The following is a 27,500-nucleotide window of genomic DNA, read 5'->3' as shown; positions in this document are numbered from 1 at the left end:
ATTAGGAAATTGTTTAATAAATAAAGATTCAGTAATTTTTGTTTTGAAACTATAATTTGAATGATATACTGTAGCTGCATTTTTTCAATCTATTTGGTGATCTAAGAGATATAAATGGGGGAATACGAATACAATTGAGTTTCTTGTCCGTATTTTACATGATTTTTATGCTTTTTCATTCTTGTGGGTAGGTCACATACCGTTTGTTCCCAGTACACTTCGTTACGATCAAGATATGGTAATTTATACGCTCCGGGGTTGTCATTTTTAGGAGTTCTGTGATGGACAATTACCACTTTTCTAAAAATGCTATTTGGGTAACTGAATGTGATTTTAATTTGATTGCTGGGTAGTAATTTTAAAGCGGAATGGATGGAATCATTATATGGGAGCTTAATATTTCATTTATCCCTGACAAATTTAGTACCAGACTTTGATGTACTATGACAACTGGCTTTGGCTTTACTGAGGGCTTTTGTCAAAAACCAGTCCGGGTAACCTATTCTTAGTAATTGAGTGCGTATTAATTCAATTTCTGACCTGGACTACAGGTCATGAGAGCTCTTAAATAAAGTCCCGAAGTAACACTATATTTTATATTATCTGGATAATTACTAAAATAGTGTAAATAACTGCCCGTATGGGACGGCTTCCTGTAAACCGAAAAGGACAAGTGGTCTGGACATCCGATCACTAATATGTCTAGGAGGGTATACTTCCTTCAATTTTCCATTCTACAAAAGCCCTCAGCAGAGCCATGGCTCCTATACGAACGTAAGCATAGGAGCCATGAACGTGGTAAGGGGAGCTCTGACTAACATAAGCGAAGAGGAGTTACCAGTTAAGAAAATAGACTACATGGAGCTAGTACATTCATTTGTTAATTTCGGTGCGTTTGTTTTCAAAGAACAAGAATACGTGCAACATAGAGGCTTAGCTTTGGGTTCACCTTTGAGTGCAGTAATGGCGTCCTTATATATGGAAACACTAGAGGTAGACAAACTCATACGGATTATAGGGAGAGGCTCTAAGTGGTTCCGGTACGTGAACGATGCTTTAGTGATAATGGCAGAAGAGTCAAATATCAACAACAAACTTCGCATGTTGAATGAAGTTAACGGACATATTCAATTCATGATAGAAATAGAAATGGAAGGAAAGCTTCCCTTCCTCGATACACTCATACACCGGGAAGGTAGCAGCGCTAAATACTCTGTCGATAGGAAACCCACAAACAAAGACGACTTCATACACTACCTCTCATGACATAGCACGAGAACAAAGTCTGTTGTAATAATAGGTTTCTACCTACGGGTGGGAGTGAAATGGGTGGGAATATTTTTATGCTTTTCCCTTTTTGGCCACCTCCCTTGAAAGGGGTAAAAAGCCTTGGTATATGGTATATACCTACGGGCTATAAGACTATGCAATGATGAATTTCTGGCAGACGAAATAATATACATAACCGAGGCCTTCCACAAACTCAGGTCTGCTACACAAATTAAAAAACAAAGCATTAGTGATATCAAAGAACCAATAACAAAAGGAGCGAAAGTAATTACCGACTTCCTATCCAAAAACAGTATACACACAGTACATGCCACGGGATTAAGGATCAGAGACATAGTAAGAGGGAGAATAAGAATGTCACAAATCGGAACAGCATTGTGTACAAGACTCCATATGGAGGTTGCCCGGCCACGTACAAGGGAGAGTTATGGCGTGGCACCGAAAAAAGGGTGCACGAGCCCAAAAATGATCTATACCACCACAGAACATCAAACTCTCTGGTGCTACACGTAGATACACACGGACATCTCCCCATCTGGAATGACGTCGAGGTTCTTCACACAGGACTGGAAAAAAGAATAAGAAAAATCATAGAGGCCGCACACATCACAATGAGCAAAGTCACAAATCACCGAAAAGGACTTGTTAGCCTAGCACGACCCGCAGCTAGATTACCTTGGCCGCGCTAACTCGCAAGAGATCGCGAACAACCGGCCAGTCAACGGGCTCCTTTCCCAGACGGTCGGCAAGAGGAGTCAGTACTGGGGTATATATTGTCCATAAAATATGTTTGTCTGCAGTCTCTCTGAGGAAGACATCCGTCGAAACATTAGAGGAATATATCACTCCTCCCTTATCCTTTCTTTACCACTTTCTACACGTGTATATATATATATATATATATATATATATATTCCTGTATATATATATATATATATATATATATATATATATGTATATATATATACATGTATATATATATATATATATATACATATATATATACAATATATATAAATATATATACAGTATATATAATATATATATATATATATGTATATATGTATGTATGTATATATATATATATATATATATATATATATATACAGTATAGATATATATATATACATATACATATCTGTATAATGAATGTAAAAGCTTTCGAAAAAATCGCCTAAGACGGACATATTTCCTATCATGTTTATTTTTATGTTTTTTTTTTTTTCCTCCTATGCCACGGTGAGAGGAGTCTGTGTTCGCGTGTACGCTGATGATGAAAAAAATATTGTTTTAGTTTTTATTTTCTTTCTTTTTTCTGCTCAACCACGTTATGGACGTAAATGTATTTTGATGTCATGCTTTGTCATTGTATTCCATTGTAATCCATTCGAAACCTTTTTAATTCAGCGCAATCCATTGTAACCTATGCAACCCATTGTAACCCATTGTATCTCATTGTAATCCACAGTAATCCGTTGCAATCCATCGGAATCCATCGTAACCCGAAAACATTCATTATCCCACCTTTGTTGAATATATTTCTTTAGCATTGGGCTTATCAAATATATAAAGAGTTCCACAAGAATGCTTAGATTACTCAGGAGGTACTGATGTAGTGTCACAATTTTTGAGCTATATTCAGGAACAAAAGTCGATTGTGATTGGGCTATTTCGTCACAGGAAAAATACTCTCACTAAACAGCAACTTATGATATATGTAAATGTTTCTGTGCTTCTCTGTTTCGAAATAAAGTTGCCCTTTCTCAAGGGTACTCTGGGGTTGCTGATCTTTACAACGTCCAAAAGGATCTTTATCAGATTAATTACGAAGGTTCTTGATAATCCAAAAAATAATGCACAAACTAATTATGAAACTCAGGTTTATGTTTCAGCCCAGGTAATTACTGTAACCTGATAAAATCTAATAAACTTAAACCATCTTAACATGCCATATATTCATTACATTTTTTTTTCTAATATCAAATAAGAGTATGGGTCTTCATCTTGACCACACTCTCTTCTTCACCATATTACCCCACCGCTATCCTTTCGCCACCATCAACAACAACTTCCACAAACACCACCTACCCCCACCACCAACAATCTTTCAAATCAAAAACAAAATATTGGAACTTCAAAGGTCCAGGCATAGTCACCGGACATATTTCAAAGGCTACCCACGCTTGTTCCGGCATTCCAGGGACGGTCATGGTTTGCCAATAGCCGGGCCTTTATGTCCGGTGTCTACTCCGGCTCCCGGTCCAGCACCGCAGACACACAAACAATCGTTATGAAACACATCAAACGAAACAAACGTGGTATTTGTTTCATCTTTTATGAGTCATTTTGTTTCGTGTTGAGCGCGTTTGTTTTCTTTAAAAATACTTTGTTTTATTTCATTTTCTTTAACCTTATTTGATTTTATTGAATTTTATCTTGTTCTATTTTACAGTATCCTATTCTATTTCATTTATCATCAAATATCAGTAGTTTACTTCTTTTTAATGTCTAGTTGGTCTGCGTTCCATGTAATTTTCTTTTATGATTTGTTAATCTATATTGTTTTTCATATTGTGCCTAATATAGTTCATACATTATAAAGGAATGCTTATTAAAAACGTTAGTATGATAGCTATTACTTCATGTATGAATAAGTTGTTTTTATTTGTTTTTCTCCAAGAAATAGGGAACATAGTAATAAAGATGATAATAATGATATTTGTAATAATTATAGCAATAACAATAATAACGACTACAGCAATAGTAATGATAAAAATAATCAAAATAGTAGTAGTAATAATACATCATACTTACATATACCAAGGCTTTTCCCCCCTTACAAGGGAGGTAGCCAAAAAGGAAAAGGCATAAAATCATTCCCACCCATTCCATCCCTGAAAACACTCCTCACCCCTCCACCCTCCCTCTTATCTTAGCACCTCCTGGATGACGGGTCATCCCTGCACCTTGTCCACTGCCCTGGGTCAGAAGCAGTGTCGCCAGACACAGCACATCCACAGCAAGGCCGCTTCATTAAATCGGCGACCCCCCCTCTCCGTCCCCCCATGCATAAAAGGAGAAGACGGGGAGAAATCCCTTCGGGCTGCATCAAATTTTGCTCACACATACTACCTCACCCCCCATCCCCCCGCCCATTCCGTCTCATGCATCACATCATCCATATACAACCATTATCCATTCACCCCTATCTTCTGTCCTCTCCCGTCCTTCCTTAACGGACATTCCCCTCTTTCCCAAAGCCCCCCTTCACCCCATCCATCCACCTCATCCTAGGACGTCCCCTCATGTTCACTCCCTCCACATCTGCCTTCCATACCTCTTTTACTAGTCTTTCTTCACTCATTCTTTCCATGTGTCCAAACCATCCTAATACTCTTTCATCAACACTATCTCCCAACTCCCTTTCCACCCCTGTTCTTCTCCTCACCTCCTCATTTCTCACTCTATCTAGCCTAGTAACCCCCATCATACTTCTCAGACACCTCATCTCAAACACATTCAAACTCCTTCTCTCTTCCTCTCTTATGTTCCATGTTTCTGCCCCATACAGTGCTGTTGGCACAATCACTCCTTCATACAGTCTCCTCTTAGCATCCATTCCCAAATGTCTATTCCTCATTACACTCTTTAATCCACCAAGGCATTTACTCGCTTCTCTCAATCTACATTCTACCTCCACCTTCACTCCATCTTTTCCTGCCACATTTGCACCCAAGTATCTAAAACTATCCACTCCTCCAGTCGCTCTCCCTTAATGCTCACTTCCAGTCTACTGCCACTTTCACCCCTTGTACATCTCATCACCTTACTTTTACCCACATTTATCTTTAGCTTTCTTCTATCACATACTCTCCCAAACTCTGTCACCAACTTCCTCAGTCCCTCCTCCGATCCTGCCACAAGCGCAGTGTCGTCAGCAAACAACAGCTGACTCACCTCCCACTTTTCTCCATTTTCTTTAACCATCTCCAATCCCTGACCCACTACCCTTGCATTTACCTCTCGCACTACCCCATCCATGTATAAGTTGAACAGCCAGGGCGACATAACGCATCCTTGACGAAGTCCCACCTTTACCTCGAACCACTCACTCTCTCCATTTTTAATCCTGACACAAGCTCTACTACTCTCATAAAAACTCTTGACAGCTCCTAGAAGCTTTCCTCCTATCCCATATATCTGCATAACCTCCCACAGTGCCTCTCTGTCTACCCTATCATAAGCCTTTTCCAGATCCATAAAAGCCCAAAAAACATCCTTCCTCTTTCCTATAGCTTTCTCACATATTTGTCTTACCACGAAGATCTGATCTACGCAACCTCTACCCGTCCTAAATCCACACTATTCCTCACCAATTACTTCCTCTGTTCCTCTCCTAATCCTCTCAATCAAGATCCTCCCATAAGCCTTCCCAACTACACTTAACAAGCTAATCCCTCTGAAACTACTACATTCACACTTGTCCCCTTTTCCCTTGTAAAGTGGAACTATACAAGCACTCCTTCAGTCCTCCGGCACTCTACCCTCTCTCCAGCAAACATTAATTAACCTCATCAGCCAGTCCACCATTACTGTACCTCCTTTCTTTAGACATTCTGCATGGCATTCATCCAGACCAGTTGCCTTAACTGCTTTCATCATCTTAACAACTGCCTTCACCTCATCCTTCCTTATTTCTCCTCCATTTTCCTCACTCATCACTGTCATTTTATTAGCATTTCCCACTGCAACTATCTTGCACTCCCTATCCTCCTTCACATTTAGCAGCTCCCTAAAATATTCTGCCCATCTTCCCCTTACTGCCTTCTCTTCCATTATCATCTCTCCATCTGCACCTTTTACCTTTTCTTCTCTACTTGATTCGCCTCCTCTTCCTCTCTTAATTTCTTTCCAAAAGCATCTTTTTATTACTTTCAAAATTTTCTGTTATACTCTTACCCCACTTCACATCTGCTCTCCTCTTTGCCTCCTTTACCTTTTGCTTTACTTCTCTTTTCTTTCCTTTGTACTTCTTATACGACTCCCTCGTCCTATTTTGTAACCAATCTGTGAAAGCTCGCTTCTTCTCTTCTACAACCTTCTTTGTTTCCTCATCCCACCATTCACTACCCTTCCTTCTATTTCCTCCTGTCCTTCTTGTTCCACACACCATCCTTGCACACTTTGTGACTCCCTCCTTGAACCATCCCCATTCCTCCTCCACACCTAGCTCTACTCTATCCTTCACTCCCTCCCACTCCTCTTTCAGCTTCTTCTTGTACTCCTTCTCCTTTTCCTTTTCATTTAAAGAGTTCACTCTAAGCACCTCCCTACCTTTTGTCCCTTTCCTCTTCCTCCATCTATCCTCCACTCTCAACTTACCTTCCACCAAAAAATGATCTGATATTCCCCCACCCTCTCCCCTTAGCACATGTACATACTTAACTCTTCCTATCATAGTCCTATTTACCACTACATAATCCATCAACGCTCTATCTACCACCCTTCCCTCCACCACCCTCTCCCATGTGTACTTATGCTTGACTTTCTTCCGAAACACTGTATTTGCTATCATCAACTCTCTTTCTAGACACATTTCCACCATCAACTCTCCACTACGATTCTTTCCTGGAACTCCACATTTCCCAACCACTCCATCAATTGGACCATTTCCTACCCTAGTATTAAGGTCTCCCAGAACTATTACGTTGACATTTCTCCCTAAATCCTCTATGCACTCATTTAAATCTATCCAAAAGGCCTCCCTTTCTTCTACACTCTTCTCACTGCCAGGCCCATATGCACTTACAAAGACCCACATCTCCTTTCCCAGTTTCACCTTCATCCACATTATCCTTGAGGAAACCTCCTTCCACTCCACTACACGTGTACCTATCTCTTCACTTACTAGAATAGCCACCTCTTCCCTCCCTCGCTCTCTCTTCACTCCTGATAACCTCCCACTTACACTCCCAAACTTACACTTACCCTTCCCTTTCAACTTTGTTTCACTCAAAGCCAACACATCCATCTTTCTTCTCACAAATATACTACCTATCTCTTCCCTTTTACTCTCATCTGTACCACATCCACGCACATTAAAAGACCCAAACCTTAGGGTGCTGTTCCGAAAACTCCCAGACCCTCTTATGCCTTTACTTTTTCGTTTAGGAATGTCCCCTATGGGGCTACAAGGAGAAGGATGCCTAGTCCCACTCCCCGTCCCTTTCTTCTCGCCTCTTACGATCCAAATGGAAATACTTGGTGGCAGTATTCTTTTCCCCCACCACAGGGAATTCCCCCACAGCAGAAAATGAATACTCAGAGAAATGGTACAGGACAGCAGCAAGAGGTTGGGGGAGAGCATAACGGAGAGACAGTCGTAGTATAAAAGTGTCATCATTTCTCTATGAAGAGTTTTCCTCTATGATAGACAAAATGATGTGTGGCTCTGGTCCGTAGAGGCGCCCCATATAGACCCTAAAGTATCAACTGCATGCTACTTTGCCACAATAACAAGCAGCCAATACCCCAGACGGGGTATTATTATCATTATTAGATAATAATAATAATAATAATAATAATAATAATAATAATAATAATAATAATAATAATAATGATAATAATTGATAATAATGATAATAATAATAATGATAGCAGCAGCAGTATCCAAATATTATATTGACAATAATAATAATATAGTAATAGAACCGTCTAGCTGCGGGTCCATACGTGCATATTAGTGGTGTAAGCATGACTTAATCCATCCATAATGACCTATTCAAGGCTCTTGAGGAAGCTACGCAGGAAGCCCGAATTCCCCTGATCCCCTGAGTACCACTTCACGAAGGAATACAGAATAGGGCAGAGATGTTACTGCATGGTAGGAGGGAGTGGAGAAGAAACATAAGCAGTAACGTCCCAGCTGGTCTGCACGAGTCTGTATGTATGAGCCACCATCTGGTTCTGTCTTCCTTTCCAGGCTCTTCTTGTTCGTCCACATCCTTTTGAACCATTTCCTGTCTTGCTGCCGGCAGCTGCTTTATTCATTCTTCCCGTCCACTGCTGGCTCAAGCAAATGTAATGCAATCGTCATTGATCGGATCAGCTGTTACTGTCACATCCGTGCCCACGTACTACTTATGGGGGAGTCGAGTATTGTGTATTCGTCTCCTTGATGGAGAATCTCCTTTCATGTGCCGAAGTCTGAATTTATTATGGCCGGACGGAGGATTAGGAAGGAAAGGATGAGGAGGATAAAAGGAGTAGGAGGATGAGGAGAATGAGGAGGTGAAACGAATGTGGGCGGTGAAGATGACGCAGATGGGGAGGATGAATAGGACAAAGGTGAAGAGGAGGAGGAAAAGAGGGAGAGGTAAGAGGAAGGTGATGAAGAACCACCGGGGAGAGAAAAAAGAGAGATAAAGAGCAAAACGATGATGAAAAGGAAGAGGAGGCAGAAGAGGAAGAGAAAGACTAAGACAAAAACAATAAAAAGAAGAGGAGAGGGAAGAGGAAGAGGTTGAAGTGAAAGTGGCAAAAGCAAACTATAGGGAAAGGAAAGGGTAAGTTGACGGAGAAGAATGAGCGGAAGCGGAAGCGGAAGGAGCAGGGGAAAAGGAAATAGAAGGAAAAGAGAGGGGAAAAAAGAAATGGAAGAGGAATAAGAAGAGGAGGCGGAAGAGGAAAAAGAGGAAGACCAAAAAGGAAGAGAATTAGGAGGACGGGGAGGAAAAGGAAGAGGAAGATAAGGGATAAGAGGAAAAAGAAGAGGAAAATAGAAAAAGGAAGAAGAGGAATAAAAAAAGAGGAAAAAAATTAAGGGAAAGAAAAAGGAGGAGGAGGAGGAGGGAAATGAGGAGGAGGAGGAGGAGGAGGAGGGAAATGAGGAGGAGGAGGAAGAGGGAAAGGAGGAGGAGGAGGAGGAAGAGGAGCAGGAGGAGGTAAATTACTTTTGTTGAGCCGCAGTAACACGTTCTTTTCTTATCCTTTACCTTCCTTAGGTCCTCCATCATGACTGTCTGATGCTCATAGTACGTGTGTTTAAGCAAAAGAAAAACAAACGTACAATAGTGCGTCGTCAGTATTCTTCAAGTGTTGTTCAACAAGGGAGGAGAATCCTTCCTAGTGGGAATCTTAGGCTTCAGGAGAGGAAATTAAGATGGCAGATCTTTCATATCATAACTCTTACATTATCAATCTCTCCGCAAACTCAAATCCTACAGATTCTACTTTCTGTGTAATCTTGAGGATATCATATCCTTAAGTATTACATATTGATTTGATAATGAAAGTAATATCAACTTTTGAGTAAGACGGGCTTGAAATGGGATGGGAATGACATTTATGGGTATGGTGCTAAAGGGTGACAAAAAAAGGTTGAGAGCTATTTCTGTAGTCATTTCGTCTACTCAGTCCTTGGGGGAGATATTTTTTAGGGTGAACGCTCTTCTTAGTCCCTCACCCGAGTGGGGTGACGCCAGTGATAACGCGAGGACATTTGGAACCTAATGTTCCCGGTCAGAGGCCCGGTCATCTAAGGCCTGACTGTGCGGACAATACGAGCGACCCACCCGCCGCCGGAAATAACGTCATGAATGAACGTTATCTCCCCACAGTGTGCCACGTAGAACCATCTTAATGTCCGCACTGCGCCTCGACAGCAGTGATCAGACAGGGTTCGTTGGTATCTCTGACTAGCGATCAGACGGGAGTAGCTAGTAGCTATTACTGTTTCCTTAACATTCCCATTGACTCATCCAACCTCACTGATACCTACTAAACCCACTAACCCCACTAACCCCACGAACGCCCCTCCCCCTCCCCTTCCCAAATGCAGTCGCCGCCAGCATACGTAGCCAGCTTAACGACGTCACAAAAGGCACCATCTCCCAGGCCATTGCAAAGTCCATAAAAACACTGATCTGGGGTAGGGTGGGGGTGGGGTGAGTGTGGTGTGTGTGTGGGTGGGGGAGGAGTCTACTAAAGCCTGAATTCTAATGCAAAATAGAGCCCTCACCAATACCGGGGGCCCTGATGGTAAACCCTCTCCCCACAGAAGCCCCTCAATGCCACTATGACGATGGCATCAAGTGGCATTCAAATTTGTTAGTGGCTGAGAAGGGGACCGGGAGACCCGGGGCGGGGGGTGGGGGGGAATGAAATCGGGGGACGCGGTGTTGGGGACGCTGGAAGCGGGTATCTGCGGTGGAAGGACAACTCAAACCTGTCCACCAATGACATTTATAAGCGCTTGATGATACAAAGATACCGCTGAGTTGATGGTTACATGTTTTGCTGATTTTATGATACAGTGATACATGGATACAGTGATTCAGTGATACAGTGTTACACAAGGGTACAATGATGCACTGATGCAGAGATAGAATGACATAAGGCTACAGTGACACAGTGATACGGGTGTTCAGTGATGCAGAGACACAGGATAGAGGTATACATGAATACAAAAATACAAGGGTACGAGCGAGCGTTATATGCACATGAATGGCAGTGGTTGGTAACAATGTTATACGTATAGATGCGTATGCTAAGAATCAATATCACCTTTGACCCATATTGTCGAGGAGCTGGAGCAAGTGACAGTCCTTGGTGGTCGTTTGGGATCGAACCTGTGGTTTCACTGTTACGAGGAAGATTTGAAACCCATAGTCACACTGTTCGTGTTATAGTAATAGGTATATGTCGAAAATGCGTTCAGCCTTGAGTTCATCATATAACTTAGATATGCAGTTCATCCTTTCCTAAAACAAAATATATGATGATTCATTTACACTGAAAGGATCAATTCCTACGTTCCAGTGTCGTTCCTTAGCTAATGAAACACTAGGCTATCATGCTACTTGGTTTTGCTACTTCGTTTGAACAGGAACGACGTCGGTTACAATATTCTAGACATCTGTAATAACATCTCTATAATGTGTCTGATATTCGTACTCTAGGTTTAAGTTCTCACAGTTCGTCAATCAACTTCTCACTATGTGACGCAAGAGCAATTTGACATTTGGAAACTTGATAAACAAAAAATCATAACCGAAGTCGTTTCTATTCAAAGGAAGTAGCAAAAATACGCAACGTGCTCTAAAGGGTACATTATGGCGAAAGGATAAGTAACCTCAACCTCTTCGCAATGTTGTTCTTCATGTTAACTATCTTTTCCATGTTTAGCGTTAACGAGAACAAAACCAACAGATGAATTGTCGTAGCAAAGGAATTTAAAGATAGCAATGTGAAGAGTATCACGTGATTGAAGTATGTTTCTTATTTGTACATCTTGTCATAATGACACTTTTCATAGATTCTGTTCGGATTAGCGTTCCGATTACGTGGGTCTTTCCTCAACTAAGTAAAGTTGCCTAGCAGCATCCAGAAAAATATATAACGTTGATCACAGCAGTCTGTGGGTAAACATATGACCCACGGCGTACTAAGATGGAAGGGGCAATGAATGGGATTTTGATGGATGTAGGGCGGATGTGTGCTTTGACTTGGCCACTCCTAAGTAAGGGGGAGAAAGCCTTTTGAGTTGTATGTATGTATAACTTTCAAACGTCGGTGACCCCCTCGTTTGAAAAAAAAAAAAAAAATCGCCTGGTGGCTACCAGAAGAAATACATTAGGACAAATTGAAAAAGACTGACGATAAGGCGGATCTTCAACAAAAAGTATTTGAGTGGTGGTGAACCATTTAAAGGCGAGTCCCCTTCAGCGCCAGTTCCACATCAGTTGTCCTAATAAAGAAAAAAAGAATGTAGTTTGTGTCAAAGTGACAAGAAGGTTCATTTCCAACGATCCCTTCAAGACAGTGAAACATTTGATTAGTTTTTGTTCTGGTTAACAACAGCTGATTTGCTAAGTCGTGTGTGCCTATGGCCATTGGCCTGAAGGAGGTTTAGGCAGCCTCACTTATCCCTTTCATGTCAATGATGGCCCTTAGATATTTCCCTTTGGTTAACACAATACGATTATATTCAGTTGACTGAGGCCCAACTGTAGGACGTACAGTAATTACCCAGCTTGGGAATGGGGAGGGAGTGGAGAGGGTAGTGGGGAGGGAGTGGAGAGGGTAGTGGGGAGGGAGTGGAGAGGGGAGTGGAGAGGGAAGTGGGGAGGGTAGAACAGGCGAGGGAAGGGAGAGAAAAGGGGAGGAAAGGAAGGAAAGGAAGAGAGGCAAAAGAAAAAGAAGATGGAAGGGAAAAGAGAGAGAGGGAAACAGAGGGGATAAAGAACGGAGGGAAGGAGAAGGGAGGAGAAGGAAGATGTGTGGAAGAGAAGGAGAGAGAAAAGGAAGACAGGGAGAGAATGAGAAAAGGGAAGGGGAGAGGAGGAGAAGAGAGGGGAGAGAATCGGGGAAGAAGGGAGACAATGGTGGGTAAATAAAGGGAAGGGAATAGAAGAAAATAGAATAGACAGAAAAGGAAGTTATTGTTTGCTGTTGTTATGGACTGAAGTTTACTGTCATTTCTATCCTTGAAGATAAGATCATGCCGCCGTCGTGCGTAACAGAAAAGAAAAGAGACGAAGAAAAAATCACAAAAAGGGAAGAGAAGTGAAGAAAAGTGGAAGAGTAAAAAGAAGAAAACTTTAATTAAGGGAAGAAAAGAGAGAGCCAGGGGAGGGGGAAGAAAGAGAAGGGAATGAAAGGGAAGAGAAGGAAAGGAAAGAGAAAGCAAAAGGAAAAGAAAATAAGATAAGGGAGGGGAAGAAAAGGAAAACAGCAGAAGGGAAGGTTCGAAATGGAGACTAGAGGGAAAGGAAGAAAAGGAAAGAGAAGGGAAGGAATAGAAAGGGTAGGGAAAGGAATAAAAGAGGAAAGAAAGAAAGGGAGTGGAAGAAAGTTGTATGGAAAATATAAGGGAGGGGGAAGGAAAGGAAAAAGAAGGGAAGGGAAAAGGGGGAAGGAAAGCAAAACAGCAGAAGGGAAGGAAGAGGGGAGAGGAAAGGAAAGTGAAAAGAGAGAAAGGATAGGAAAGGAAATAAAAATGATGAGAAGGAGAGGAAAAGAAAGGAAAGAGAGTAGACGGGAGGTAAAGGAAAGGAAAAAAATAAAGATAAAGGTAGGCAAAAGAATAAGAGATAAAGAAAATAGATGGGAAGGAAAGGAAAGGCAACAGAAGAGAAGAGAATGGAAGGGAACGGAAAGAAAGGGGAAGTAAAAGAAGAAAATAAAGGAAAATGTAGGGAGGGAAACAGAAGGAAAGAAGGTGGAGGGAATGGAAGGGAAAATGAAGGAAAAAAGAGTAAGGAAAGAAAGAGGAGGGTAAGGATGGAACAGGAAGCGAGGGGGAGAAAAGGGAAATGAATAGAACAAAAGAGAATAGAAAAGAAGGAATGGAAATGGAAGGGGAGGCAAATGAAGGTAAGGGAAGAGGAGGTAAAGGAAGGGAAGAGGAAGAAAGGAAAGGGAAGGGGAGGGACGGAAATAGAAGAGAAGGGAAGGTAAGGTAAGGTAAGGGAAAGGAAGGTAAGGGTAGGGGAGGGTAGGAAAGGGTAGGGGAGAGTGGGGAAGAGAATGGAAGGAAAGGGAAGGGAAGTGGAGGGGAGTAAAAGGAAAGATAAAGGAGGAGAAAAAAAGAGAAAAGAGAAAAAAAGAGAATGAAAGAGAGGGAAGGTTAGGGGAAAGGTGCACATTGGAGGAAAATGGAAGGGGAAGTCAGGGGGTTGGGCAGAGAAGGGAGAGAGAGAAAGAGAGAGAGAGAGAGAGAGAGAGAGAGAGAGAGAGAGAGAGAGAGAGAGAGAGAGAGAGAGAGAGAGAAAGAGAGAGCAGGGAAGCGGGGGTGGGGGAGAGTGGGTGTCTGGGGGTGGGGGGCAAGTAATACGCCGTCATAAACAGCCGGGTCCGGCTTTACAGGGGCGTCCAGCTATCTCTCATGAAGATCTCGCCACGAATGAGAGCTCTGAGCTAATTCGTCCCCCTTTATGTGACACTGGTCCTTATGTCATCCCGCAATAGAGGTCATAAGGTTTCGCATGACTTCATTCGTTGATTCACTCTTCTATTCATTCATTCATCCGTTCATTCATTCATTCACCCATTCACTCTTTCACTCATTCACTCTTTCACTCATTCGTTCATTCATTCATTCATTTATTCATTCATTCATATATATGAACCATAAAAAAACAACTTAGGTCCTTTCATTGGAGGGGCTCCGCTTAGCTGAATAAAGTTGATTTTATGTCCTTGTTTGTAAACTTCACATTTGTTCTACTGCTACTATGACCCTTCGGTACTCAGTGAAAATGGTCTATTGACCGATTTAGAATAACTTGTCTCGTCGATTCTGGCCTTCAGATGAATAGAAATCTAGAAAGAATGTCTTGGAGTTGAAAGAATTTGACAGTTGTCACACTGACAAATAAACTCTCCGTCTCAGCTCCACGTCTGCACATCATCATCATCATCATCATCATCATCATCATCATCATCATCATCATCATCATCATCATCATCGTCGTCGTCGTCGTCGTCATCGTCATCGTCATCGTCATCATCATCATCATCATCATCATCATCATCATCATCATCATCATCATCATCATCATCATCATCATCATCATCATCATCATCATCATCATCATCATCATCATCTTTGTCGTCGTTGTCGTCGTTAACATCATCATCATCATCATCATCATCATCATCATCATCATCATCATCTTTGTCGTCGTTGTCGTCGTTGTCGTCGTTATCGTCGTCGTCGTTAACATCATCATCATCACCATCATCATCATCATCATCATCATCATCATCATCATCATCATCATCATCATCATCATCATCATCATCATCATCACCACCATCGTGATTATCATCATCATCATGATCATCATCGTGATTATGATGATCATCAACAACAACAATTGGGAGCACACGCCAGGGGCGCATCGCTTCACTCAGAGGACGGCGCCATATCCGCCGTTTCTCAAAGCAAGTATCCAAATAGTCAACCTTCCCATTCCAAACACCTCCAGGCAAGATCGGTCGACTTGACCCAGACATGAGTTCTGTGGACGTCCCTTTCGTCTCCTCCACTGAGGCTTGTCTCCTGTGGAGATAACCCTATGAGTGGTATCAACATCAGGGAAGCGTGACACATGCCTAAATTGCCAGAGATGACATTCACGAATTATGCTCGTCACAACCCTTGGCTGAACCTCACAGAGCAGTTGTTGATTTGATAGAAAATTATACCAACCATGCCACAAAGACACCGAGATGTCTCTTCGTGTCAGCATTCGGTGCTCATGTCTCACAGTCATACGTCAAGACAGAGACCACTGGCGACGCAAAGATTAGTACGTTAATCTTCCTGAATAAATATCGACAACGTCATATACTCCAGTTGATTAAGTACGTAGCACCATGGGCAATACCAAATCTTTGAAGGACTTCCCGGCATGACGTACCATTGTTGTGCGATACGCTATTGAATATGTGAAGCTTTCCAACACCTTAGTGTCTTCACTACATAAATGGACAACAGAATTGTGTCATCCAATAAGCACCCAAACATTATGATCATAGTCTTGGTCCAGGAGATATGAAGTCAAAGCGGTCTCGCCTTCCTGTTTAGTAACTCCAACGACTTCGCAAAGACAAGGTCATTGAATTTATCGTAATCAATGGAAGTTCCACAATGACACTGATCAACAGCTACATAATGCACATTCAACTTTACAAGTACCTTTGCCAATTCACCTTTGGTAAATTGACCATGTACCTGAGTATTTCACATAACACATATCTAATCGACAGGTCAAACAACTTCCCGTAGAAGAGTCACATATAACAGAGCCACGTTGAAGATTCAGTTACATACTGTAATATCCCTAACACTTTTTTAAATTAATTTTTGTCATTTAGACTAATCATATGCAGCCATGGTGTTCTTACTGCTATTAAGCAACGAAATAATTACACTAGAATAAAAAAAAAAAAAAAAAACAGCGAAGCTGCCCTGGCCAGTGGATAAGGCGGAACCTAAGAGAGAAAAAACAGTGGAACCAGAAAAAAACAAAAAACAGACTTGAGTAGTCAGAGAGCAAATAATAGAAGATTTAAATTTCATCAGGCAAGAAGTTGAGACATAGAAGAATTTTCCAAGATCTAACCACAAGAAGTGGGATGCTGTACATGTAATACTGGCTAGGACGCCATCTGAGCCCCTGAAGACATATCTTGTGCCGTATTGTTGTTTGATACGCCATCATTGTCGGAAGTATTGTACGAGTAGATGCTCGATATTATCTGGTCTCGAGGAGATACGGTAACATACCGCACGTTTAGTTTGAACTATACAAATACAATATTTACTCCTGACAAGGTTTTCTATATAAGATATATCTTATATGGTAATGAAAATACTGTGTAGATGAATATATCAAACGATATCAACCGATCCAGAATAAACACCATATTTATAGAGAGTAAACTTCAGGGTGGTTATCATATTTGACAGGGACTGGACCAACAAGTCTCCTGCTGCTTTTACTTTCCATTGTAGTCAGCTATACTTCACCTCACCTGCGTTGCAATATTGTATCTCCACTCTGGCAGATCCATCTTCGTTTCATTTCAGCTCCAGTTCTGCAAATTTGCCTTTGTTCTTTCGCTCCACAGCATTTTTCCCCCCAGTCTTGCAAATTCACGTTTTGTTCCATCTCGCTCCACCTTTCCCTCCCTGACTCTTCCTTTTTTCCCCCTTTCTCCGTTCCTAACTCCGTTCCTCACCTTCCCTGATCCCTCACATATTCCCTTCTACCTTTTCACGCTTCATCTCCTCCTACCGTTCCTCTTCTTTTACTTCATTCTGTCCTTTCTATTTTTCATTCGACATCCTCACTTCCAAATTTTTTCCTCCTGCATCTCCTATTTCCACTCCTCCTCCTTCCTTTAAATACTACTTTCCATCTTTCTTTCTCATTCCCCATCTCTCCTTTATCCTTTCCTGTCTTCATAACTTCCTCTCTTCTCCCCTTTCTTCTTTCCCTTTCTTTTTATCGACATATGTCCGATGTTGCAATTAGACGATCTTGTTTAACTGAGGGTAAGGCTTGCTCTGAAGGGGCAAAGGTTGTTTTGATTATGCATGCCTCAGTTAAGGACACCATGATTAACCCTTTCATTGTAATAAGTTGGATTGCTAAAACCACACACACACACACACACACACACACACACACACACACACACACACACACACACACACACACACACACACACACACACACACACGGCTCGGTGGCGGATTGGTAAAGCACTGGCCTCACAAGCCAGAGAACCGGGGTTCGATTCCCCGGTCGGGCGGAGATAAGTTGGGTTTGTCTCCTTTCACGTGTAGCCCCTGTTCACCTAGCAGCGAATAGGTACGGGACGTTAGTCAAGGAGTTGTGACCTTGCTGTCCCGGTGTGTGGTGTGTGAGTGGACTCAGACCTACCCAGAGATCGGCTAATAAGGAGCTCTGAGCTCACTGCCGTAGGGTGGTGTCTGGCTGTCTCGACAGAGACTGCAGCAGATCCGAGTTGAATACACACACACACACACACACACACACACACACACACACACACTATATATATATATAAATATCTATATATATATATATATATATATATATGTATATATATATATACAGACATGCATGACAGAATTGAATAGACGAAAAGACACCAAGAAAAATAAATTTTTGCTCTTATTTAATGCTTAATGTTATTCAGATTTACCTAATATGTTATATTTACCTAGATTTATGTTTCAAATTACATGCAAGATTAATCAAGCATACCACGAACCAAAGGAGCAATAGACCTATCTGAATTTAAGCGAGGTCGTATTGTGGGGCAACGTGAAGGTGGACATGGTGAACACAAAATGTCTGAAAATCTGTCAATAACCCTTTCTACTGTTAATAGAGTGATCGTACAGTTCACCAGAGAGGGCAAGAAGGGCACAAAACCTCATTCAGGTCGTCCTGGGCTCTCAGAAAGAACCTTGCGTCTTGTCAAAAGAAATGTCGAAGGCGATCGACGTTGCAAGGCCTCTCACGTTGCGGCACAAGCTGATGTCAGTCCCAGAACAGATGTCAGGTATCTCCACAAGCTGGGTTACTATGGCAGAGCTGCAAGAAGGAAGCCACTCCTTCGTCCAGCCAATATCAAGCGCAGAAAGGATTGCGCCGTTCATATAGTGGAGAGACCTGTGGCCTTTTGGAGTACTGTCATTTTCTCTGATGTGTCACGACTCGCATTATTTTCTGACAGTGGAAGAGTGTGGGTCTGGAGACTCTGTAGTCATGAGTTTGACTTCAAAAGACTGCAGCCAACAGTGAAAGGGACCACCTTCTGCATATCGTCCCAGCTAACTCCAGGTGGTACCGTTATGTTGACGACATCCTCTTCATTTCACACAAAACAAACGACACAAGAAACATACTGGAACAACTGAACAACGTGGACAAAAGAATTAAATTCACAGTAGAGGAAGAGACCAACGGTTCCCTACCTTTCCTAGACGCTGTCGTCATCAGATCGGACAGCAGCGCTAGGTTCAAGGTATACCGTAAACCGACAAACAAAGACGACTTCATCCACTATTTTAGCGCACACGACGAGAAGACCAAATCAGGGGTTATCATTGGGTTTTACCTTAGGGCTCTTAGAATATGCAGCGAAGAGTATTTACAAGAGGAAATTGAATACGTAACCGCTGCGTTCAGGAACCTAAGGTACCCAGAGGGCATGTTAGGGACGTCACTACGGAAAGCCATTAAAATCAGACAGAGGAAAGGATGTGAAGAGAGGACAAATTTACGATACCTTGTGGTTCCTAACTCTGGCCTCTCTCATATGCTTTCCAAAACGTTGAGACAGACAGGACTCATCATAGTAAATGACACAGGGAAGAAAATAGGACACTTGACCACCAACAGAACCAAGACGAACCGTGACAATAGCATCGTTTACAAAATTCCCTGCAAAGGATGTGACTGTGCATACTACGGAGAGACATACAGAGGACTTAACAACAGACTCAAGGAACACAAAGCGGACATTAGACACCACCGAGAAACCAACGCTCTAGTTAACCACATTGACACAGAGGGACATTTGCCTAACTGGGAGGGTTCCACCATTCTAGCTAAAGGACTACACAAGAAACAACGGAAAATAATTGAATCACTTTACATTGCCAACCACAAAAACACAAACAAGAGAACTGGTGACTCGAAATGGACAAAATCTACCGCGACACTTGCCCTCCAAGAATGGCTTCCCAGACCCCCCGACCCTAAGTAGATACCTTTTTTCCACTTCGGCCTACCCTCTCCAGCTTTCTTCCTTTCACTCTGAAGTTCCTCCATGCTACCTTGCCCCAACTTTTTATCATGATTTATTCTTTTAATGCTATTTGTTACTATTTATTTTCAACACTATTATTATTATCATTGTTATTATAACTATTATTTATTATTTCTATCATTATATTTATAATTTTATCATTACATTTTTATTTTTATTATTACCATCTTTATTATTATTACTTTCATTATCTTTATTATTATTATTGTTATTATTATTGTTACTATTTTTCGTTTTTATTATCATTGTTTTCACTATTATTGTCATAATTACTATTAATTTTTATTTCTTGGTTATTAGTATTATCATTTTTATTATTGTTTTTATTATTATTACTTTTATTTTATTGTTATTATTTCCTGTATTGCTACTATCGTTTTTGTTATTAATATTATTAATTAAATATTTATCTTCATCGTTATCATTACTATTGTTACATTTTCTATTAATAATTTCTTTGGTATTAGTGTTATCATATTTAATTGTAAAAATGTCTTCATTGTTACGTGAGCCACAATGTGATGTTCACATTCGCCACCAACTATGGCAACTCGGAGAGGTGGTGAGGTCCACCCCATGTATATAATGCCCACAGCCCGTTTGTACACATATTCCTTTGGAAAAGCATACCTGCGAAACTAGTCAGGAATAAACTCAAGACTAAGACTCCTGTGTTTCCTATTCCGCTTACATATATATATATATATATATATATATGTGAACGTGTGAAGACGTGTTCAAACAAGGACCTCTTCAGGTCGCGGTCAGCCTTTCATTTTTCGTTTCCATTTCATATAGACATTTCAAAGAGAGAGAGAGAGAGAGAGAGAGAGAGAGAGAGAGATGTACAAGAGTAAAATGCTCGCAGAAGGCCAACCCAGAAAAAAAAAAGAACGAAAAGTACATGAACTCGAAATCTAGGGACGTCGTGAGAAAAGTGTATCGATAAGAATCTCTCTTTTTAAAAGCGCCTTTCCTTAATCTGAAGTAGCGCCAATAAATCATTTAACTCTTGCTAGGAAATTGAGAGTGTATGCTATATGCGGAGGCTTAATGATTCATAACACATAAAGCACGTTAGTTTGAACACATTTTCGATTGATTTGTTATCCCTTAACTTATTCTGGAGTGGCTTCGTCTTGTATATTTATCATGACTGTCGCCAGGTCACCCCATTCAGACGAGGCAACACTCCAAAATCTCCAAAATATTTTGATTTATTTTCATAACTCTTCCTGTGTGTGGTGCTACTTTGTGTATTTATTCTGTCTGTCACCATTTGTTTTTTGTTTAGTTGAAGGAAAGGGTTTCATGATACGAACACTTAATGTCTATTTTGCTTAATCCATCTGTGCCTGGGGCGACCTTATGTATCTCTTTTCATTGCCATCAGCTGGTTTAATGAAAAAAAATGAAGATTTTATCATTGTTAAGATATCAAAACCTATGTCAGTTGACTTATTTTTAGGTAATATTTGTTTTATATATATCTATATATAATATATATATATATATATATATATATATATACACACACACACACACACACACACACACACACACACACACACACACACACACACACACACACACACACACACACATATATATATATATATATATATATATATATATATTTCTTTGTTCATAGATGACTTAGGTTTCTGAAGCACCTCGTTCTTCGTTAAAAAAAAAAAAAAAAAAAAAAAAAAAAACACCCGTGGAAGCGAGTCACGTCTCTCTCATTGATCAGAAAACCTATACTGTCAGCCATCAGCTCTCCCTCGCGACGTCAGCCATTAACGCTGTTAGCAGGGTGGCACCTCTAATATATTTGGTGCTGGCTGACAACCGACAGTTTTATTTTTCAACGTCCTTCGTGCAACTATCATCATCACTATCACCATTTACTGTTACCGTCACAGTTACCAGTACTGACGCCACTACTATCCCCACCCCTACCATTAACACCACTACTCCTACCCCTACCATTAACACCACCACCACCGTCACCACTTCCACCACCATCCTCACCATCACCACCACCACCATTACCATCATCATCACCATCATTATTACCATCACCATTACCATCAACATCGCCATCACCATCAGCACTATCACCAAAAATACTATCATCAATACCACTACCACCATCACCAAAAATACTACCCCCAACACCACTACCATCAGTACCACCAAAATCACCACCACTACAACCTCCAACTCCATCTCCACCTCCACTTCCACTTCCAATACATACTTTGAGTCGACAATTGACAGCAAAATTGTGCCCATGTTAAGATTTTCTTTCAAAGCACATTTGGGAATAGTTGAACTATTATCCAGTCACTAAGCATGAAGTTCTTTCATTCTTTCATTCCCCCAAGTCCGCTCGAAAACTGTATCCGAATTGCAGACGTGTGCAGAATCTTGAAGACTGAGATAATTTTCCGACAAAAGAAAGAAAGAAAGATATCTTTTCGTCCGACCCAAAGTTTGTTCTTAACAAAATAAACGCAACTTTTGTTTTTGAGGATATATGTTATGCTTACAATAATTACATTACAACAAAATAATTTCTGTAAATGATAATTTGATATAACAGCATCCCAGAGGTTCAGATACATGTGTAGTCACTGGTTGGCGCAGAACTTCTGTCTGTGACGGTACTTGAGAGGTTCGTTTATCGACATAGCTGATGTATCTCTTTGAGACAGACAATAACGTCTGTTGTTCCTGTGTTACCATGTATCGATAACCTATACCTTCGGGGCTGCTATAGGCTAATGGTTAGCGAGCTCGAATGGAACTGCCATTCTTCCCAGTGAACTTATCTCCTTTGGATATTATTTACCCAGCATGGGTGGTTCATAAGTACTCCAGATGATGTTCCCAGTCGCAGTCATAGCTGCATCATCATTTTTTGGTTTCAGTCTCAATCTCAGCCTCGTACTCAGTCTCAATCTTAATCCTAGCCCTAGTCCCAGCCCCAGCCCCAGCCCCAGTCCCAGTCCCAGTCCCAGTCCAATCCCAGACCTAGCTCCAGTCTCAGTCCCAGTCTCAGTCCCAGTCCCAATTCCAGTGTTATTGTTAGTGTTAGTGTTAGGGCCAGTGTTTGTGTCAGTGCCACTGTCAGTGTAAATGTCAGTATCAATGTCAGTCTCAGTACAAATGTCAGACTTAGTCCCAGTCTCAATCTCAGTGCCAGTGTCAGTATCAGTGTAAATATCAGGCTCAGTCTCAGTCCTAGTCTCAGTCCCAGTCTCAGTGTTAGTGTCAATCTCAGCCTCAGTCCCAATCCCAGTCCTAGCCCTAGTCCTAGTCCCAGCCTCTTTCTCAGTGTTAGTGTTAGTGTCTGTGCCAGTGTCAGTGTCAGTGTCAGTGTCAATGTCAATATAAATCTCATATTTAGTCTCAGTCTCAGCCCCAGTCCTAATACCAGTCTCGGTCTCAGTGTTGGTGTTAATGTTTGTGTTAATTTTAATGTTAGTGTCAGTGTGTAAGCGTCAGTGTCAGCCTCAAGATAAATCCCAGACTTAATCTTAGTCTCAGTCTCAATTTCAGCTTCACTCTCAGTCTTAGCTACTGCCTCATATTTAATTTTGATCTCGATTTCAGCATTAACCCTAGTCTTCGACCTAGTCTCAGTTTTAGTTTCAATATCAATCTCATTTCAAATCTCAGCCTCGGTCTCCGTCTGTGTCTTAACTTCAGCCTCAGTATTAATTTCGGTCCCAACTTCAGCATCAGCTTTAGTCTCAGACTCAGTCTAAATTTCTTGATTTAAGAACTCCGCATGGAGCCTTAGTCTTAGCCAGTCTTAGTTCTAATCTCGTTTTCAGTCTAAAACCTCAACCTCAGCCTAAGTCATAGTTTCAACGTTAGCCTAAGTCTCAGTCTAGGTATACTTCTTGACTAATTTCAATTTCAGTCTCTGTCTCATTTTTAATCTCAATCTCAGTTTCAGGCTCATTGAAAGTTCAGTTCTTAGTCTCAGTTTCAGTTTCATTCTCAGTCTCAGTCGCAGTCAGTCTTAGCCTCACTCTCAGTCTCAATCTCAGTCTCACTCTCAGCTTCAGCATTAACCTCAGCCTCAGTTTCATTCTTTGTCTAATTCTCAGTCTCCGTCTTAACCCTAACTTCTGCCTTAGCTTCACTATCAGTCTCAGATTCGCTCTCATATTTATTGACATTTGATACGGCGTGATCTGTAGGATTATCCTCCAATGAAATGAAGTGAATGAGGGTGAATGACTGGTGGACAGACCCAAACCATCTTCACTCGGATACATTCCACCAATCATACATTACCTTTTCTCTGTTCCCTGATAACGTAATTCGATGGTGGTGGAAAGACTGAGCTGTAAGGATAATTTGTTTTTTATGTCCCTATTACGAAATTACTAACGTAGGTATGCCTAAGCCATTTACTAAAGAATTGACAATGCTGGCCAACTGATGATGGAAAAATAGTTCAGAATATATAAAAAAGTAAAAGCTGAAAAACAAAGTGGAATAAAATATAATAAAATAAAGCAAAATAAAGACACAACCAACTGATAAAAAGAAAAAATAAACAATCTCATTAACTCACTAACTTACTAGTTAAGTAACTAATTAAGGAACTACAAGAAGGTGAGGAGCTTACACCAGGAGCCGCATAGCTGCAGCCGAAGATATCACCTTTGCCCTATGCAGTTGAACTCGAAAGGTAGGTAATACTCTGTCACTGCCAGGAACCAGAGAGGAGTACGGAATTCGAACCCAAAACACGTTTCCGATGGCATCACCAGCGTAGCTAAACGAAATGAACGATTAAATAGATGAATGAATAATTAGAATAGATATATAGATAAGATAAATACCAAATGAATAAAAAGTAGTAAAATAGTAAATGAATAGAATAATAAGTAAATAGATAAATAATTAAATGAATAAATAAATAGATAAATGAATATGTATATATATTATATGTATATATATATATATATATATATATAGATAAATAAACATACAAACAAATAAACAAATCATCAAATAAGTAAATAAAAAATTAAAAATCAAATGAATAAATGAGTAATTAGATAGATTAATAAATACATAAGTAAACGTATATGAAAATTGATAAGCAATGAATGATTAAGTAAAGAAAAATGATAAGACATATAAAGATTAAACCAATTCATGAATTAATGACCAGGGAAGGGAGAGGGAAAAATATAGGTGTGTAAGAGGAAAAGGCTTGTGAATGGATGATGAATTAACGCGGACTGAAGAGATTTCTCCTCGCATTTTAATTCCTTGTGAATAGAAGAAAAGGGAGGGTTACCAAGTAGATGAAACGGTGGGGGTTATCTAGCTTCGGCTGTCGAGTCCTGCTGTTGAGGTGTTGTATCTTACTGCGTTGCTTCTGACCTGGGCAGTGGACGGGTAACAAATGAGTATTGGGTTGGTGCGGGATGGGTGGAGGGATGGTATGGGTCTTGAAAATCATCATCATCAATTGGGGGTATACGACAGGAAGCGCGTTGCTTCCCACACACGCCGGCGCTAGTCCCGATGGTCTCTCCGAGCAAGCTAAAAAAAAAAAAAAAAAAAAAAATTGGAGCCACCCTCCCTTCCTCCCCTCTCCAAACAACGCTCGACAGGTTTGATCAACTTGCCTCAGCCATGAATTCTTCTGTGGACGACGTCCCCTTTGTTCCCAACGTCTCCTTCATCTCGTTGATAGAATAAACAAATAACTACGTAGCTGTTTAACACCGATTCAGAAAATCGATATCAAATACATAATCGAATAATTAGATCAGTAGGTAGATAGATATATAAATAAATAAACATCTAAATGAACTTCTAGATTATCGAATACATAAATAAACAGATGTTTGAATAGGTAAGGAAGCTCGCTGGCTAAGCGGGTTAGGGCGTCGTTAATTGCGGCGAAGGTCGAGGTGAGGGCGGTTCGAATCCTGCCACCAGCGAATTTGAAGCAACGGCACGGTTCATTAAATTTCACGGTACAAAGCCCTCTGTGAGGGTCACCGTCCTAGCCTCCGGATAGGAGGGGAGCGTGTGACATTAAACCATATAATCATAAATAGGTAAATATATATAACTGGATTAACTCCACCACGGTAACGGTGACAGACTCTCTTTCGGATACCATCAGGTTATTAAAATCCCTGAGGGGCAGACGCTGTTGAGGAGGTTAAAACTTAGATAACCCTTTCGTTAAGATCACGCTACTCAAGACGTTACCACACAGAGCTATTTCTACTCCGACAGCATTCAGGAAGGAATTTGACATACAGGAGGAAAACAATTTGCCTCCAGCATATTACATGATACTCTATGTATTTTTTGTTGAGAAAACAAAATAGGTTGCCATTGCGATTTTACATACATATATACATATACCAAAGGCTTTTTCCCCCTACATGGGAGGTAGCCAAAAAGAAAAAGACATAGAAACCACTCCTACCCATTCCATTTCCTATATATTCCACTCCCCTCCACCCTCCTCCCTCCCTCTTATCTTGGCACCTCCTGGATGACGGGTCATCCCTGCATCCTGTCCACTGCCCTGGCAGAAAAAAATTATGGAGGTTGGAGGAAAAATATTCCGGTGTGATAGCCCCTTTACATATTTCGTTTCGGTTAACGATTGTAATTTCACCGGTTAGATAATGGACCACCGTGTTAAATGGTTTGATTATTCTGTTATCAATATCCAGCATTTGTATCATTAGAAACAACATCGCGCAGAAAAAAGTGTAGCCACACAGACGGTTAGGGAGAGATTTAAGGAAGACAAATAAAAAGAAATATAATAGAAGATAAATGTGATCAGGCTTCACTTTTGAGTCACCAATCATAGAGGAATATTGCCTGACTCTGGTCCATAGGAATGATAGCAAAGTCCCTAAAATATTAGTTATAAAACTTTGCACCGTGTCAATAGAGATTATATATATATATATATATATATATATATATAAATGTATATATATATATAAATGTATATATATATGTGTATATATATATGTGTATATATATATATATATATATATATATAGATGTATATATATATATATAGATGTATATACAGTATATATGTATATATATATATATAAATGTATATATATGCATATATATATATATATATAATATTATATATATATAAATGTATATATATATGCATATATGTATACACACACACATATATTATATATATATATATATACATATATATGTATATATATATATGTATAATATATATGTATATATATATCTATACATATGTATATATATATATATATGTATATATATGTATATATATGTATGTATATATATATATATATATGTATATATATGTATGTATATATATATGTATATATATGTATATATATGTATGTATATATATATATGTATATATATATGTATATATATGTATGTATATATATATGCATATATATGTATGTATATATATGTATATATATGTATGTATATATATATATATATATATACATATGTGTGTGTGTGTGTGTGTGTGTGTGTGTGTGTGTGTGTGTGTGTGTGTGTGTGTGTGTGTGTAAGCTTCGTTGAATGTGATGGATTGTTTAGTATTAATAAATTTCTTTAAAGTATTTTCTCTATACCTTAGAAAGGTCTTAATCTCTTTTGGATGAGTAGAGATGACTCTACCGTAGTCGGTCATCGTTGCCAGATTTGGATTTCGGCTCCCTCGAGCCTTCTTCAGTGGCGATGGTGATCGTCTTCTCGTTGGTGTGTTCTTGCTCTATCGTGGTGGGAGAAAGAATAGCTCTGTG

At 40.2% G+C, this 27,500-nt stretch overlaps 1 protein-coding gene across 1 annotated transcript in view; it reads right to left on the bottom strand.

Moving 5' to 3' along the window:
- Positions 1-27,500, bottom strand: part of LOC143034132 (suppressor of lurcher protein 1-like) — a 769,974-nt gene that overhangs the window by 704,431 nt on the left and 38,043 nt on the right. The gene's annotated exons all lie outside the window — the stretch shown is intronic.

This window comes from Oratosquilla oratoria, chromosome 1 (genome assembly GCF_046742065.1).
Source record: "Oratosquilla oratoria isolate Oo_2021 chromosome 1, ASM4674206v1, whole genome shotgun sequence".
NCBI lineage: Eukaryota > Metazoa > Arthropoda > Malacostraca > Stomatopoda > Squillidae > Oratosquilla > Oratosquilla oratoria.
Note: the sequence above shows the minus strand (reverse complement) of the source record. Positions and strands in the feature narration are given on the sequence as shown.